The sequence below is a fragment of the Phycodurus eques genome, chromosome 20, assembly GCF_024500275.1.
Source record: "Phycodurus eques isolate BA_2022a chromosome 20, UOR_Pequ_1.1, whole genome shotgun sequence".
In the NCBI taxonomy this organism is placed as follows: Eukaryota; Metazoa; Chordata; class Actinopteri; order Syngnathiformes; family Syngnathidae; genus Phycodurus; species Phycodurus eques.
Window position 1 is genome coordinate 14,843,575 of NC_084544.1, and position 15,847 is coordinate 14,859,421.

The 15,847-nt window shown below is 42.4% G+C and overlaps 1 protein-coding gene across 1 annotated transcript in view; it reads right to left on the minus strand.

Annotated features, from left to right (window-relative positions):
- The window catches only part of gabbr1b (gamma-aminobutyric acid (GABA) B receptor, 1b), a 235,893-nt gene that overhangs the window by 181,877 nt on the left and 38,169 nt on the right, over positions 1-15,847 (minus strand).

Sequence of the window (15,847 nt, forward strand, 5' to 3'; positions counted from 1 at the left end):
CTGAACACATACTGTATTTTAGTATATTACATGAGACTCCTTTGTGTATGACGTGTGAAAGGATTTCAATGGTGTGTGAGAGAGCTTTTCAGGAGTGAACACACATTCACACCTACAGGCAATTTAGAGTCTTCAATTAACCTACCACGCATGTTTTTGGGATGTGGGATAGAAACCGGAGTACCCGGAGAAACCCCACGCAGGCACGGGGAGAACATGCAAACTCCAGAAAGGCGAGGCCGGATTTGAACCCGGGTCTTCAGAACTGTGAGGCAGATGTGCTAACCTTTTGTACACCGTGACACCATCACATGGCCACTTTGGCAAAAGTAATTGCGCTCACCTGGCCTATCAAAAATGTTCTGCTCTGTTGAAGCTAACATCCTCAGTCCCCCCCACCCCCTCCTTTTTTTTTTTTTTTTTAATGTCATCAACTGTAGCTTGGGGTGGGTGATCTGACCTTCACAAAAATCAGATTTCAGATTTAAATTGTTTTTTTTTTTTTTTACTTTCACGAAAAAAAAAAATAACTTCTGCATGTCCAAAACACACAAGGAATTTGTCTGGAACTTGTCTACTGTATATATGGAACCTATTTCTGGCAATCTTCAGTGGGATTGCCTCCATGATCACCTTCATTGGGCTCCTTTCTTTTCATTCACAAAGCAAAGAAAATGATTCCACTTGTCTGGGAACATTTAAAAAAAAAAGCGTTTTTTTTTTTTTTTAATAAACAAAGCAATCCAGACAAACTCCAAATAACCTAGAAAAATATTTATCTTCTAGCCCAGACTGTAGCTATAATCAAGAATTGCCGAAAGGAGGAGGTCGACAGATGAGAAAAAAAAATCGACCATTATGATGAACAGTGTTGATTAGTGTGCAGTTATTGTTGTAAATTTAGCAGAGGCAAAGACAACATTGTCAGTATTTTCTATATATATGCGATTGGCTGGCGACCAGTTCAGGGTGTACCCCACCTCTCGCCCAAAGATAGCTGGGATAGGCTCCAGCACGCCCGCGACCCTAGTGAGGAGAAGCGGCTCAGAAAATGGATGGGTGTTTTATTTGTTTCTTTTTCTGTTTCTTTTATTTGTGGTTTTAATATACACTATTTTATGGTTGTATAAAACATTCTAGAGTTTTGGAGAAAGGTTCGCAGAAGGAGGTGGTTGTTATTTGTAGTTGTAGTGAGCGTGACAGTGGAAGAGGTTTCTGGCACCAGAGAGAGACAATATATGTTGAAACTGACTGAGACAAGTCCATGTAAAGTGATCCATTATTAGCTATAAAGGTGTTAGAAATAGGAACATGCACGTAGAATTAAGAAGCTTGGGTCTGGCAGAGTGCTGGCACAATAGCTCTCCCTGTCTGCCGGTCTTCTTAGCTCCTTTAGAAATTTAGTTTCAGATATTTAAAATCATTTCCCTATGAGCAATTGACAATAATTCCTGATCGTTCGACTCTTGGTTGAAGCACTGAAGGGAACATGAGCACATTTCAGGGTTTGTGGAAGTTTCCAGAAATACCTTTTGTTCCAAGAGTAGCCTCAATGAATTTCAGATAAGCAAACACTCGTGGATTGGTTAAAAAAAAAACAACAACAACAGCTCAGCCAGCTTTCCGGACTTAAAAGAACATCATAAGTGTCTTACGCCATATCTCTAAATCACAAGTAGCCTTAGTCTATTTTCTGTGGCGATCGTATTTTCCTTTGTAGCAAATATACAACCCCAATTCCAATGAAGTTGGGATGTTGTGTTAAACATAAGAGAGGACTCTGCATCTTTTTGCACAATTGTTTTTTGTCAATGTCTTTATGTCCCCAAAGTGTTCTGTAAATTGACTGTCTGTTGTACTAGAGCGGCTCCAACTACCGGAGACAAATTCCTTGTGTGTTTTGGACATACTTGGCAAATAAAGATGATTCTGATTCTGATTCTGATAAAAAAAAAAAAACAGAATACAATGATTTGCAAATCATGTTCAACCTATGTTTAATTCAATATACTACAAAGACAAGATATTTAATGTTCAAACTGATAAACTTGATTGCTTTTAGCAAATAATCATTAACTTAGAATTTTATAGCTGCAACACCTTCCAAAAAAGCTGCGACAAGGTCATGTTTACCACTGTGTTACGTCACCTTTTCTTTTAACAATATTCAATAAACGTTTGGACACTAATTGATGAAGCTTTGTCGGTGATGAAGCTTTGTAGGTGGAATTCTTTCCCATTCTTGCTTGATGTACAGCTTCAGCTGTTCAACAGTCTGGGGTCTCCGATGTCGTATTTTACGCTTCATAATGCGCCACACATTTTCAATGGGAGACAGGTCTAGACTGCAGGTAGGCCAGACTAGTACCCGTACACTTTTACTACGAAGCCATGCTATTGTAACACATGCAGAATGTGGTTTGGCATTGTCTTGCTGAAATAAGCAGGGGCGTCCATGAAAAAGACGTTGCTTGGATGGCAGCATATATTTCTCCAAAACCTGTATGTACCTTTCAGCATTAATGGTCCCTTCACAGAGGTGTAAGTTACCCATGCCATTGGCACGAACACAGCCCCATAGCATCACAGATGCAGGCTTTTGAACTTTGCGTCCATAACAGTCCAGGGGCCTCATGTACTAAAGTTGCGTAAGCACAAAAACGTGGCGTCCGTTCTTTTTCACGGCAAAGGTCAGATGTATCAAGAGTGACATGACTGTGGAAATGTGCGGTGCCTCACGCCAACTGCATGGCTGGCGTACGCTTTTGGTGCTTTGGCGACACTTAGAGGTGATGCTGGGAATAATTAGCACTTATGAACAATTCATGCCCGGCAACATTTGATTTCAACTATGCAATTGAGGCAAGGACTGAAAATTCATTCGTTAACCAGTGTATTTAATGAACCACTGATATTTGTGAGGACACCTATTAATTGATCAAGGCGATCACTTAAGCCGCCTATTGCCCTCACAATCGCTTCGTGACTCCAGCACTGAAAAAAAGAGTCCTTTGAATTTACTTCATTTGAACATGTGCATCGGTTGCACATGATTAAAATGTTTAAATTGACCGAATTTACCCTTCTCCTAAAAAGAAAACATGATTTTTTTTTTTTGTCAGTGTGCGTGTCCTCTCCTGTGTATTAAAATAATAAATTGAGTAATCAAAAAGGAGTCAAAGTTTTTGATATCCTCTTTGCTATGCTGATGTGCTTCTATTAAGAATTCAAAAGATTCATTACAAATACCACACATACAACATTTACGCATGCACCTTTATCTCACAGGGCTGAGTGTAGGTTACTGGATGAACACATTTGTTATGAGTTCTAAAAATACATGATATTAACCTTGTGGGGTGATCATCGTCAGCCACATGTCCTCCCATCACCCCTGAGAGAGCAGCGTCACCCATGATCGCAGCGATTCTCTCATCAAACGGGGTGCGGCCCTGCGCGCCGGTTCTTCCGCCTTTGGCCACACTTTGGCGGTGGGCAGCTGTCCACATCCACCTTAATGTCTGTCCACTTCTTTTTTACTTCAGCTTGTGCGCGCTATTCTGTCTCCACAGCATTGACAGCCGCACACGCGCTGTCCCATTCGCTCCTCTTTTCGCGTGTTGTTAATGCCGTAGGACAGCATGCCAAAGAGGATTTTCTTGCGTGCCTCCACTTCATTGAGCAACTTCACATTCCGAAAAAATATTTTTCTTCACTACCTTGCGCATTTTCCTTTTTTTCTGATCATGCAGAGATCGGCATCTCGGCTGCAGGGTTCATTTAGATATGATTTGCATATTCAAATATGGGCGTGGATGGGGCGGAGTCGGCTACTCCAACATGTGCACTCATTTCCACGTTGATTGGAATGTACGAAGGAAATGTGCTTGGATTCATGAGTACGCAGAGTTTCATACGTCTGGATATATCTGTGCGCATGACGTTTTCTGGATTTGAGCGTACGCCATGTTTTAGGAGGAAATCCACGCAAGTCTTTGTATATGAGGCTCCAGGTTCTTTTCCTCTTTGGCCCGGTGGACACGACGTCCACAATTTCCAAAAACAATTTGAAATGTGGTTCTCGTCGGACCACAGAACACTTTTCCACTTTGCATCACTCCATCTTAGATGAACTCGGGCCCAGAGAAGCCGGCGGCGTTTCTGGGTGTTTTTGATAAATGGCTTTTGCTTTGCACAATAGCGTTTCAAGTTGCACTTACGGATGTAGCGCCGAACTGTATTTACTGACATTGGTTTTCTGAAGTGTTCCTGAGCCCATGCGGTGATATCCTTTACACATTGGTGTCGGTTTTTAATGCAGTGCCGCCTGAGGGATCGAAGGTCACGGGCTTTCAATGTTGGTTTTGGCCTGCATTGATTTCTCCATATTCTCTGAATCTTTTGATGATATTATGGACCGTAGATGATGAAATCGCTAAATTCCTTGCAATTGTACATTGAGGAACAATAGTCGAACATAACTTCGACCATTTTCTCACGCACTTGTTCACAAAGAGGTGAACCTCGCCCCATCTTCGCTTGTGAATTCAGGGAAGCTCTTTTTCTACCCAATCATGGCACGGCTGTTCCCAATGAGCCTGTTCACCTGTGGGATGTTCCAAACAGGTGTTTGATGAGCATTCCTCAACTTTCTCAGTCTTTTTTGCCACTTGTCGCAGCTTTTTTGGAACGTGTTACAGCCATAAAAGCCATATTGAACATGAAATATCTTGTCTTTGTAGTGTATTCAATTAAATATAGGTGGAACATGATTTGCAAATCATTGTTTTTTATTTATGTTTCGCACAACATCCCAACTTCATTGGAATTGGGGTTGTAACAGAGGGTGTTAAACAGTTAATGTTAATGTGTATATATATATAATTTGGTAATGTATCAGTTTTTCATAATTTGTGGTATGTACCGTTACTGTATGTAATGTGTATAGAGTCCTAACCATGGTGACTGACCCTTTTTTTTTTCTTTTTTTTGTTTCAGCCACAAATTCCAAAGTATCTCGTAGTAGATACCAAGAAGAAGGTATCCTCAAGGAAAGGAAATTAGATAACACCGCAGATGAAAGGAAATGCAGCTTTCGCACAAGTGCAATTGTGCTGGCACTACAAAGTCTGTTTCATTCTCAATAACAACTTGGGGTGGTGACTTTTTTCTATGTCAGCCTAGTGGTGGAATTTTCCACATTCCCCATGAGCTGAAGTACAAATGACCGTACTTAAACTGTAATAGCAAAAATAATACGCAATAACTCATCGGTTCGTTATTATAAACAAACTAAATCTCACTAACTGATCATCATCACCACAATTCCTTTATTGGTCTAAAGCAGTGGCTGGAAATAAACTATTGTACTACTGAAAGTAATGGAACGGTAAGGGCAGTTACTTTAATTAATTAATTCCTTGCTGTCGACCACCAATTCAGCTTTTTTCCAGGTATTTACATCTGCATCTGAATGCACAACTTAAATATTAACCTTTTGTACTGTTGTAAGCAACAGTATTGGAAAATGGGACTGGCATGTGTGTGTTTTTTGGAGATGTATCATATTGGTTAGTCTAACAATAAATGAGGCTGAGTGTCTATGCTCAGTTTCAGACTTGCTTGTTTTTTCTGTGAAGACAACATTTACAGTATTTTGTTAGAGGGTACCTGCTGAAGAAGAGACTGAGGGCTGAACCCTAAAACTAACAAACAATTGAAAGAGGCTGCTGGGAAAGCCAGCAAAAGAAGAAAGAAAAAGCTGGTCCATGGGTCACAGACTTGGTGTTGTGAAGCTAATAAGGCTATCTTCTAATGCCTGCATCAGACTACAAGACAAATATGGTCTTTCACGATGGGACTATGTTAGACAATTGCCACTAAATCTTTGCGAATCTTGGTCAGCCACTGGCAACACTCCACGCTATTTTTTACAACACCACTCTATCCCGTCTTTTACGATTACTGGATTTTATCTTGTCAATCAAACACTGTCGTGGCGGCGGGACCAGCAAACATGTCACCGGTCAATGCGACCAGATACACCTGTTATTGGGATGATAAGAACAATGGATCATGCTAATGTATTGTGTTGTGAAAGAAAGAACAAAAAGAGGAAAAACGTGTGGTGTCATCACCGATGCTCAGGAGTGGGCTGTCCATTCAAGAAGAGCTTGAGGTGTGTTCATGTACTTTCAATACAGCTCGCAAGCAGGCAACATAATATGTAGCCTAGCTAGCTAGTGCTAGCACTAACATTTGTATGGAAACCTGCCGGTGTTCTGTAAAATCATGCTCTAAAGCTATTGTAAGCATTGGTCCGTGCGTGTGAATAAATGTTGACAACGGCGCCGAGCAAGGGAGGCTCGGCGCCGGTCGCAATTACGCAATTCTATTGGTCGACGTCAAGGTGTGCTGTCGGAGTGTAGTCATTGATATGTCACACTACAATGGAAGAAATCCAAAACATTTCAACATGCTAGAATTTTCATTTTGGCGTCGTAGGGCTATCGTCCGACCAAATCGTTGGTTGTGGATTATGTCACACCGCAAGACGTTTTGTTTTTCCCGACAAAATGTGTCGGGCCCAATCTGGGAAATCATTACAATGTCACCTCATTCACAATCTTACAGCACCGGGTGTACTAATCACCTAAATACTAACGAGGCCATCAGATGGGTTACACCAGGGGTGTCAAACTAATTTTAGTTCGCGGGCCACATTTACCCCAATTAGATCTCAAGCGGACCGGACCACAATAAACTGGCTTAAAAATCCATAAATAACAGCTATTTAAATGTTTCCCCATTGTTTTGGTGTAAATAATTACAAGCACTTTTGGAAAATATTCACATTTATTCATTATTGTCATGTTGCTAATTTTGTTGCACATCATACGAGCAGTTTGACATTTTTCCACTCCAGTCCTGTAGCTTGCATTAATGCCATTACAAAGGTATCTGCCTACAGCCACACATACAGTATTCATCCACCCATCTAGTTTGTAGACTGCTCGAACATTTAACAACCACATATAAAAGGCGAGGTCAACACATATTCAAACCCATAATATTCTTGCTACAGGGCAGCAGTGCTAACCACTTTTCCATAAGTAAAATAATGTACAAAATCTCTAAACGTGTTCACAGCGTGCTGGTGACTAAATTGCAAAGGAAGGAAGTTTGCAAGAAGACTAGTATTCCTCGTCAGTGCAAACAGTCCTTGTCGACTTACCTAACATCACAGCTGGCTGCACAGACACAAATGTTATCTATTTGCCTGAGAGGACATATCATTTTGATGCAAATGAGGCTTCGACTCAATGTCATTGTGGTTGGAAAGAGGAGTTATTCAAACAATGTTTCACTTCGGAGTTATTGAGTCTAGAAGTCAGAATCAACAAAATATTGTGACAATGGAGTGGAAAGGAACCGAGCTTCTCCCTTTCCAAACAAGAACAAGGCAATGCAGTGGAGGAAAGATGCAGTTTGCACTCTTTATTCTATGTACATTATATCTTTAAATAATAAGTATACATATAGAACCCCAGTGAGGATAAGCGATACGGCGAATGGATGGATATTAAAGGTAAAAAAAAATAGTCAATATAGTGCCTACAACAGTGTATGAGCATACCTGTACACTGTGTGCCAAATTATTTGGCAAATGCTGTTTTCCTAAATAGTCAGTGCCATTTACAATGATTTGAATGATTGACTTTTCATCAGAATCAGAATCAGAATCTTCTTTATTTGCCAAGTATTAGTTGTAGTTAGTAGTTGGAGCCGCTCTAGTACAACAGACAGTCAATTTACAGAACACTTTGGAGATCTAAAGACATTGACAAAAAACAATTGTGCAAAAAGATGCAGAGTCCTCTAGCACTTAGAGCAGTTCGAATGACTAATATTGCAGTAGTCCGGTGCAATGACCATTGTGCAAAGGGCGCTGAGACTTCAAGGAGTGTATGCGGTTTAAAGTGACGAGGAGTGCGATCATCTGGGACAATGTTGGTTGTGCAAATGTTACAGATACTCCTCAATCAGTGTGCAAATGGAGCAGATGCTACTCTGGCATGAGTGGCCAGTACATGCAAATAGTGCAGCATGGCGAGACAACTACAGTGAGTGCACGAGTAATACATAAATGGCCCCACAGAAATGTGACAACGAACTCAAGTCAAAAAATTGCCAGCTTGTTGTAATGGAATTATAGGTTAGGTGTTTAAGAAGTTGATCGCAAAAGGGAAGAAGCTGTTGAAATGTCTACTAGTTCTAGTTTGCGTTGATCGGTAGCGCCTACCTGAGGGAAGGAGCTGGAAGAGCTGGTGACCGGGGTGCAGACGGTCCGAGAGGATTTTGCACACCCTTGTCTTAGTTCTGGCAGCGTGCAAGTCCTCAATGGTGGGTAGGGGGGTACCGACAATCCTTTCAGCAGTTTTGATTGTCCGTTCCAGTCGGAGTTTGTCCTTTTTTATAGCAGCACTAAACCAGACTGTGATGGAAGAACACAGTGACTGATTCGATGACCGCTGTGTAGAACTGTCTCAGCAGCTCCGGTGGCAGGCCGTGCTTTCTCAGAAGCCGCAGGAAGTACATCCTCTGCTGGGCCTTTTTGAGGACGGAGTTGATGTTGGTCGCCCACTTCAGGTCCTGAGAGATTGTAATTCCCAGGAACTCGAAGGTCTCGACGGTTGACACAAGGCAGCTGGACAACGTGAGCGGCAGCTGTGGCGAAGGATGCCTCCTGAAGTCCACGATCATCTCTACAGTCTTGAGCGTGTTCAGCTCCAGGTTGTGTCGGCCGCACTACAGCTCCAGCCGCTCCGCTTCCTGTCGATATGCAGACTCGTCACCGTCCTTGATGAGGCCGATGACAGTGGTGTCATCTGCAAACTTCAGGAGCTTGACAGTCGGGTCCGCTGAGGTGCAGTCGTTCGTGTAGAGAGAGAAGAGCAGCGGAGAGAGGACACAGCCTTGGGGTGCCCCAGTGCTGATGCTGCGTGTGGATGAGGTGGCCTCCCCCAGCCTGACCTGCTGTGTCCTGCCCGTCAGAAAGCTGTAAATCCACTGGGAGATGGCAGGTGAGACGCTGAGCTGGAGAAGCTTGGTTGAAAGGAGTTCAGGGATGATGGTGTTGAACGCTGAGCTGAACTCCACGAACAGGATCCTCGCGTAGGTCCCTGCACTGTCGAGGTGTTCTAGGATGAAGTGCAGTCCCATGTTGACTGCATCATCCGCAGACCTGTTCGCTTGGTAGGCAAACTGCAGGGGGTCCAGCAGGGGACCTGTGACACTCTTGAGGTGGTCATTCATTTTTTTTCCCTTACAACCCCAATTCCAATGAACTTGGGACGTTGTGTTAAAACATAAATAAAAAAAAGAATACAATGATTTGCAAATCAAGTTAAACCTATATTTAATTGAATACGCGACAAAGCCACACTGATAAACTTGATTGTTTTTAGCAAATAATCATTAACTTAGAATTTTATGGCTGCAACACGTTCCAAACAAGCTGGGACAGGTTGCAAAAAAGACAAAATTGAGGAATGCTCATCCAACACCTGTTTGGAACATCCCACAGGTGAACAGGCTCATTGGGAACAGGTGGGTGCCATGATTGGGTAGAAAAGGAGCTTCCCTGAATTGCTCAGTCATTCACAAGCAACGATGGGGCGAGGTTCACCTCTTTGTGAACAAATGCGTAAAATAATAGTCGAACAGTTTAAGGACAATGTTCCTCAATGTACAATTGCAAGGAATTTAGGGATTTCATCATCTACGGTCCATAATATCATCAAAAGGTTCAGAGAATCTGGAGAAATCACTGCATGTAAGCGGCAAGGCCGAAAACCAACATTGAATGCCCGTGACCTTCGATCCCTCAGGCGGCACTGCATCAAAATCTGACATCAACGTGGAAAGGATAGCACCACATGGGCTCAGGAACACTTCAGAAAACCAATGTCAGTAAATACAATTCGGCGCGACAGCCTTCCCTTTCCATGCATTATGCTTGATTATTAGGTACCAATACATGTCAACTTGGAGGTTGATTGAACAAAGAAGACTGTTGAAGCAAAAAATACCAGCGTGCAGCACTGTGATGATAACAAAATTCCCAGTGTTTTCCTTATACTAACTCTATGGCTTTGGTGTTTGCGACAGTTGTTTCTGTAGCTCACTTGAGTTGTAATGCAAAGACAAAAACATATTATACACAACGCAATTTCAGGCAATGTGGTGTAGGTTAATCTCAGCTAAACAAAAGGAAAATAGTCACCAATATATCATTTAAAAAATGAATAAATGATGAAAGATACCACGCAAGCACAAATACCACTATCGATCGATCGATCCATCGGCTTGTGTGTCTAGCTCCAAATTGCAGGCGGCCAAAATGAAAGCGACACACATGACATCTAATCCCGTGCATGACTAACACTCACAATCACAATTGAGGCTAAATTAATCTACTGTATCCATCAGACTGTTTTTGTTATCACATTGGCATAACCAGAGCCTTAACCTTAAAAGGGGAACTAAACCATCAATCTATCCATTTTCTATACCACTTATCCTCGTTGCGGTCACGGGTATGCTAGAGCCTGACCCAGCTGACTTTGGGCGCGAGGCGGGGTACACCCTGAACTGGTCGCCAGCCATTCGGGGGTTTTAAACCCAAGATGTCTACACTTTATGTTGCATTTTAAATGTGCATATCTTCTTTACCTGATGCTGTTTACTTAAATCTATGAAGTAGTTATTCTAAAAAAAATGCATTTAAAACATTGCATCTACTCTGAGGTCTGTTCACTCTCACCATCGTGTAAATTTGTGAGAATGTGACGTGTATCAGACATTCCTACCTACTTTATTTACTAAAAAACTAGTTCGTAAATACTCAGCAAGGACAAGCTCCACATCAGACAGAGCCACTTATCCAGCCAGCTAATGACTCACAACACCTCGCAATCATGTTCAATCGCTAATTTAATATGCAAAAAAACCCAAAACAAACACTATTTAATTACACTTGTATTCATGAAAATTATAGCTCGCTGGTGTTAGCTGCGAGTGTCAATAATATTATTATTACACAAACAGTACAGTATAGTGGTTTGTCATCTTCTCAACTGTTGTTTGAACTGATCTCTGGTAGATTTGAGTTACCCATGATGACCAACTACGGCTATTACTCTGATCCTACAAGACCTGATAAAATCGGTTGGTCACTGGAGGTCCAATTAAATCCAGACTTTCCAGCAGTGTTCTATTCTTCACAAAGATCCATCCATCCATCCATCCATCCATCCATTTTCTACCGCGTATCCAAGGTCGGGTCGCGGGGGCAGTAGCTCCAGCAGGGACACCCAGACTTCCTTCTCCCCTGCCACTTCATCCAGCTCTTCCGGGAGATCCCGAGGCGTTCCCAGGCCAGCCGAAGGACGTAGTCTCTCCAGCGTGTCCTGGGTCGTCCCCGGTGTCTCCTCCCGGTGGGACACCTTACCAGGGAGGCATCCGAATCAGATGCCCGAGCCACCTCATCTGGCTCCTAACAATGTGAAGAAGCAGCGGCTCTACTCTGAGATCCTCCCGGATGACCGAGCTTCTCACCCTATATCTAAGGGAGAGCCCGGACACCCTGCGGAGGAAACACATTTTGGCCGCTTGTATCCGGGATCTTGTGCTTTCGGTCACGATCCACAGCTCGTGACCATAGGTGAGGGTAGGAACGTAGATCGACCGGTAAATCGAGAGGTTCGCCTTTCGGCTTAGCTCCTTCTTTACCACAACAGATCGATACAAAGTCCGCATCACTGCAGACGCTGCACCAATCCGCCTGTCCATTCTTCCCTCACTCGTGAACAAGACCCCAAGATACTTGAACTCCTCCACTTGGGGCAGGATCTCATCCCCGACCTGGAGAGGGCATGCCACACTTTTCTGAGGACCATGGTGTCAGATTTGGAGGTGCTGATTCTCATACCAGCCGCTTCACACTCAGCTGCGAACTGCTCCAGTGAGAGTTGGAGGTCATGGCTTGATGAAGCCAACACAACCACATCATCTGCAAAAAGCAGAGATGCAATACTGAGGTCACCAAACCGGACCCAGTCTACGCCTCGGCTGCGCCTAGAAATTCTGTCCATAAAAGTTATGAACAGAATTGGTGACAAATGGCAGCCTTGGCGGAGTCCAACCCTCACCGGAAACGGGTCCGACTTACTGCCTGATATGCGGACCGAACTCTGACTCCGGTCGTACAGGGACAGGGAATAAAAAAAAGAATACAATGATTTGCAAATCAAGTTAAACCTATATTTAATTGAATACGCGACAAAGCCACACTGATAAACTTTATTGTTTTTAGCAAATAATCATTAACTTAGAATTTTATGGCTGCAACACGTTCCAAAAAAGCTGGGACAGGTGGCAAAAAAGACTGAGAAAGTTGAGGAATGCTCATCAAACACCTGTTTGGAACATCCCACAGGTGAACACGCTAATTGGGAAGAGGTTGGTGCCATGATTGGGTATAAAAGGAGTTTCCCTGAATTGCTTAGTCATTCACAAGCAAAGATGGGGCGAGGTTCACCTCTTTGTGAACAAGTGCGTGAGAAAATAGTCGAACAGTTTAAGGACAATGTTCCTCAACATACAATTGCAAGAAATTTAGGGATTTCATCACCTACGGTCCATAATATCATCAAAAGGTCCAGAGAATCGGGAGAGATCACTGTATGTCAGCAGCAAGGCCAAAAACCAACATTGAGCGTATACCAGCTGATAGAGTACACACTGAACACATCACCAGCCAGTCACTTGGCAGAAATATAGACAACTATTTAGTTTTGTATTATTTTCACACAAATGAAAGATCTAATGTATTAAGTATTCTGAGTAAATGGTCTTTTCACTGACTCCATAAGCTCTCAATTGCTCGCAAAACAATGATGAGAACATTTAATTTTTACCTAAAACAGCAGTCACAGTATGGTATAATTGTGATACTGATGTGTGGCAGTAAAAACATACACAGCCATCAGAATCATCTTTGCATCTTTATTTGCCAAGTATGTCCTAAAAAACACACAAGGAATTTGTCTCCGGTAGTTGGAGCCGCTCTAGTACGACAACAGTCAGTCAATTGACAGAGAACACTTTTGAGACATAAAGACATTGAGAAAAACAGTCACTGGGCAATAAAGGGTTGCTAGTTATCTGGTAATGTCGGTAAATTTTTTTTTTGGACAATTGTGCAAAAGATGCAGAGTCCTCTAGTACTTAGAGCAGTTCGAATGACTAATATTGCAATAGTCCGGTGCAATGACCATTGTGCAAAGGGCGCCGAGACTTCAAGCGAGTAGTGCAATAATCTGGGACAATGTTGATTGTGCAAATGTTGCAGATACAGCCATGACTGTATCCATCCATCCATCCATTATCTGAGCTTCTTATCAGAATCAGAATCCTGTTTATTTGCCAAGTACGTCCAAAAAACACACAAGGGTTATCCTCACAAGGGTCGCGGGAGCGCTGGAGTCTATCCCAGCTATCATCGGGCAGGAGGCGGGATACATCCTGAACTGGTTGCCAGCCAATCGCAGGGCACACATAAACAAACAACCATTCGTACACACATTACGAACACACTACGGGCAATTTAAAGTGTTCAATTAACCTAGCATGCATGTTTTTGGAAGGAAAATGTGGAAGGAAACCGGAGTGCCCGGAGAAAACCCACGCAGGCGTGGGGAGAAGATGCAAACTCCACACAGGTGGGGCCAGGGATTGAACCCCAGTCCTCAGAACTGTGAGGCAGACGCTCTAACCAGTCGTCCACCTTGCCCCATGACTATATGAAATGACTAAATTAATATGACCAGTGTGCAACTCCCTTTACAGCTGGCAAAAAAGGAGAAATGACACTCAGAAAGGAGTGAAAAGCACTGTTACTGGGCTCTTCCTGTGGCTTGGGGGGGGGCGACACCTGCCACTGCTTGATACCATACCTATATTATTATGCATTTTTCTATAAGCCACCCAAACATCAAGATAGTTTATCAATATAGTTTAAATTGTAACAAGCATCTCCTTCTTGGACACAGTACTAAATATTGTTGGACTCCATTCCAAAACATTTGCAGAGAATTGCACAACACAAAAAGCAGTGTCCTCCTCTGACTGCAAAAGGCAGCAAATTTGGCCATTGCTGTTGCCTAGCAACCATTCACATCCACTCTCTCCTGTGTGTGGATTAGGCACCACTGATGGTTTGTTTTGTGTGGTTCCCATCACAGCTCTGTGCCCCCCCCAGCCCCCTACCCAATTGGCAGGGTGGGGAAATAAACAATACGCATCGAGCCCTGGCTATTTATTTATAATGTATAAGCTGCATGTCACAAAAAAACAGGCATGTTTTCATGCCAACATAGACCTGATTTATGGTGAGCTGAAGGCTGTTTTTGCAATCCTTAACCAATACAAATTCAAACAGTTCACCGAAGCGAATTGTTGGAGGGACATTGAGGTAAATATCAGAACAGTCTGCACAATGTTCCTTTTTCATTTATAGACTGAACATCGTCCATTAGTATTGTCATGCAATTATTTCCAAAGCTTTTAAGACACAGCCTTCTTTCAGTGTATGAATGTTTCCTCTGAGTTGGGAAATGCAGTCAATAAAATCTTTACATAAACATTGATGGCACTGTATTTCTATCCTCGAGGGTGTTTTAGATCAAATCTGGATGCCAAATTGTATATGGGCAAACAATACAAAAAGGCAAAATACTCTTGTAGTTTGGTTTTCGTGGTTCCAACTGTAGTTCTCCAAAATTAAAATCCTTTAATGACCTGTCCGTATTAATATTGCAACTCCTCTTGAAACAGATCAACATGATGTCGAGAGTGTGACTAACGGACATTGTATTTAAATTTGCATACTATGAATGAGTCCCAAGACAGGTGTTTTACACTGTCCACAATCAATATTACTGTGTTCTGTGTGCTTTTGTTGCCAATTGGTGGGGCCAAGTCAACTTCCGTATTCCCGTAAAAACAGTCATGTTATCATAAACAGTAACAGGGATAGGACCCGAATGCACAACTCAATGCAAAGACAGTTCCTCAAACATACATTTTGATAACAGGTTGGGTTTGTTACACAGGTCAGAGAAGACAGATACCAACAAATGTGAGTCCAAAGGCAAGGTCTAGAACACAACAGGGAGCTTCCTTGAGTTCAAGGCACCGGAAAAAAGTGTTGGAACGTGACAAGGAGCTACAACGAACTGGCAACCAGACAGAATGAGACACAAGGTTTATAGTATTACACGGGTTAATGGGGAGTGGCAAGACACAGGTGGAAAAGCACAATCAGGAACAGGTGCGCAAAAGCCAGGGGAGGGCAGGACGCACACATACACAGACATGACTAATATTGTATTTTGTTGAATTGCACATTATTTTCTTTTTACTGGGATAAACCACCTACTGTAAATGCAGTGCAAATGAGGTGAATCTACTGATATAAAATTTAGAGGCGTTCAGCTCCACATCATAATTTTCAAATAGAAAATGTGCTTTATCTTTTTCCCTGATTCAATAATAAAACAAACAGCGGGGGGGAAGTCCACTAGTGCAGATATTTTCGGTGAGTAAATATCACAATTAAAACGTAATTGCAGACTCGTATCACCTCTTTGACCAAATTTGTAAATGTATTAATTTTTAATTGACAACTCTCAAAATTTTGAGTAAGTGGGGATAAACTACCAATCAGCGTTTTCAGCTTTAAATATTCAGGGAAACACCTCCCTCTTCTTATCTAAAGCTCTAC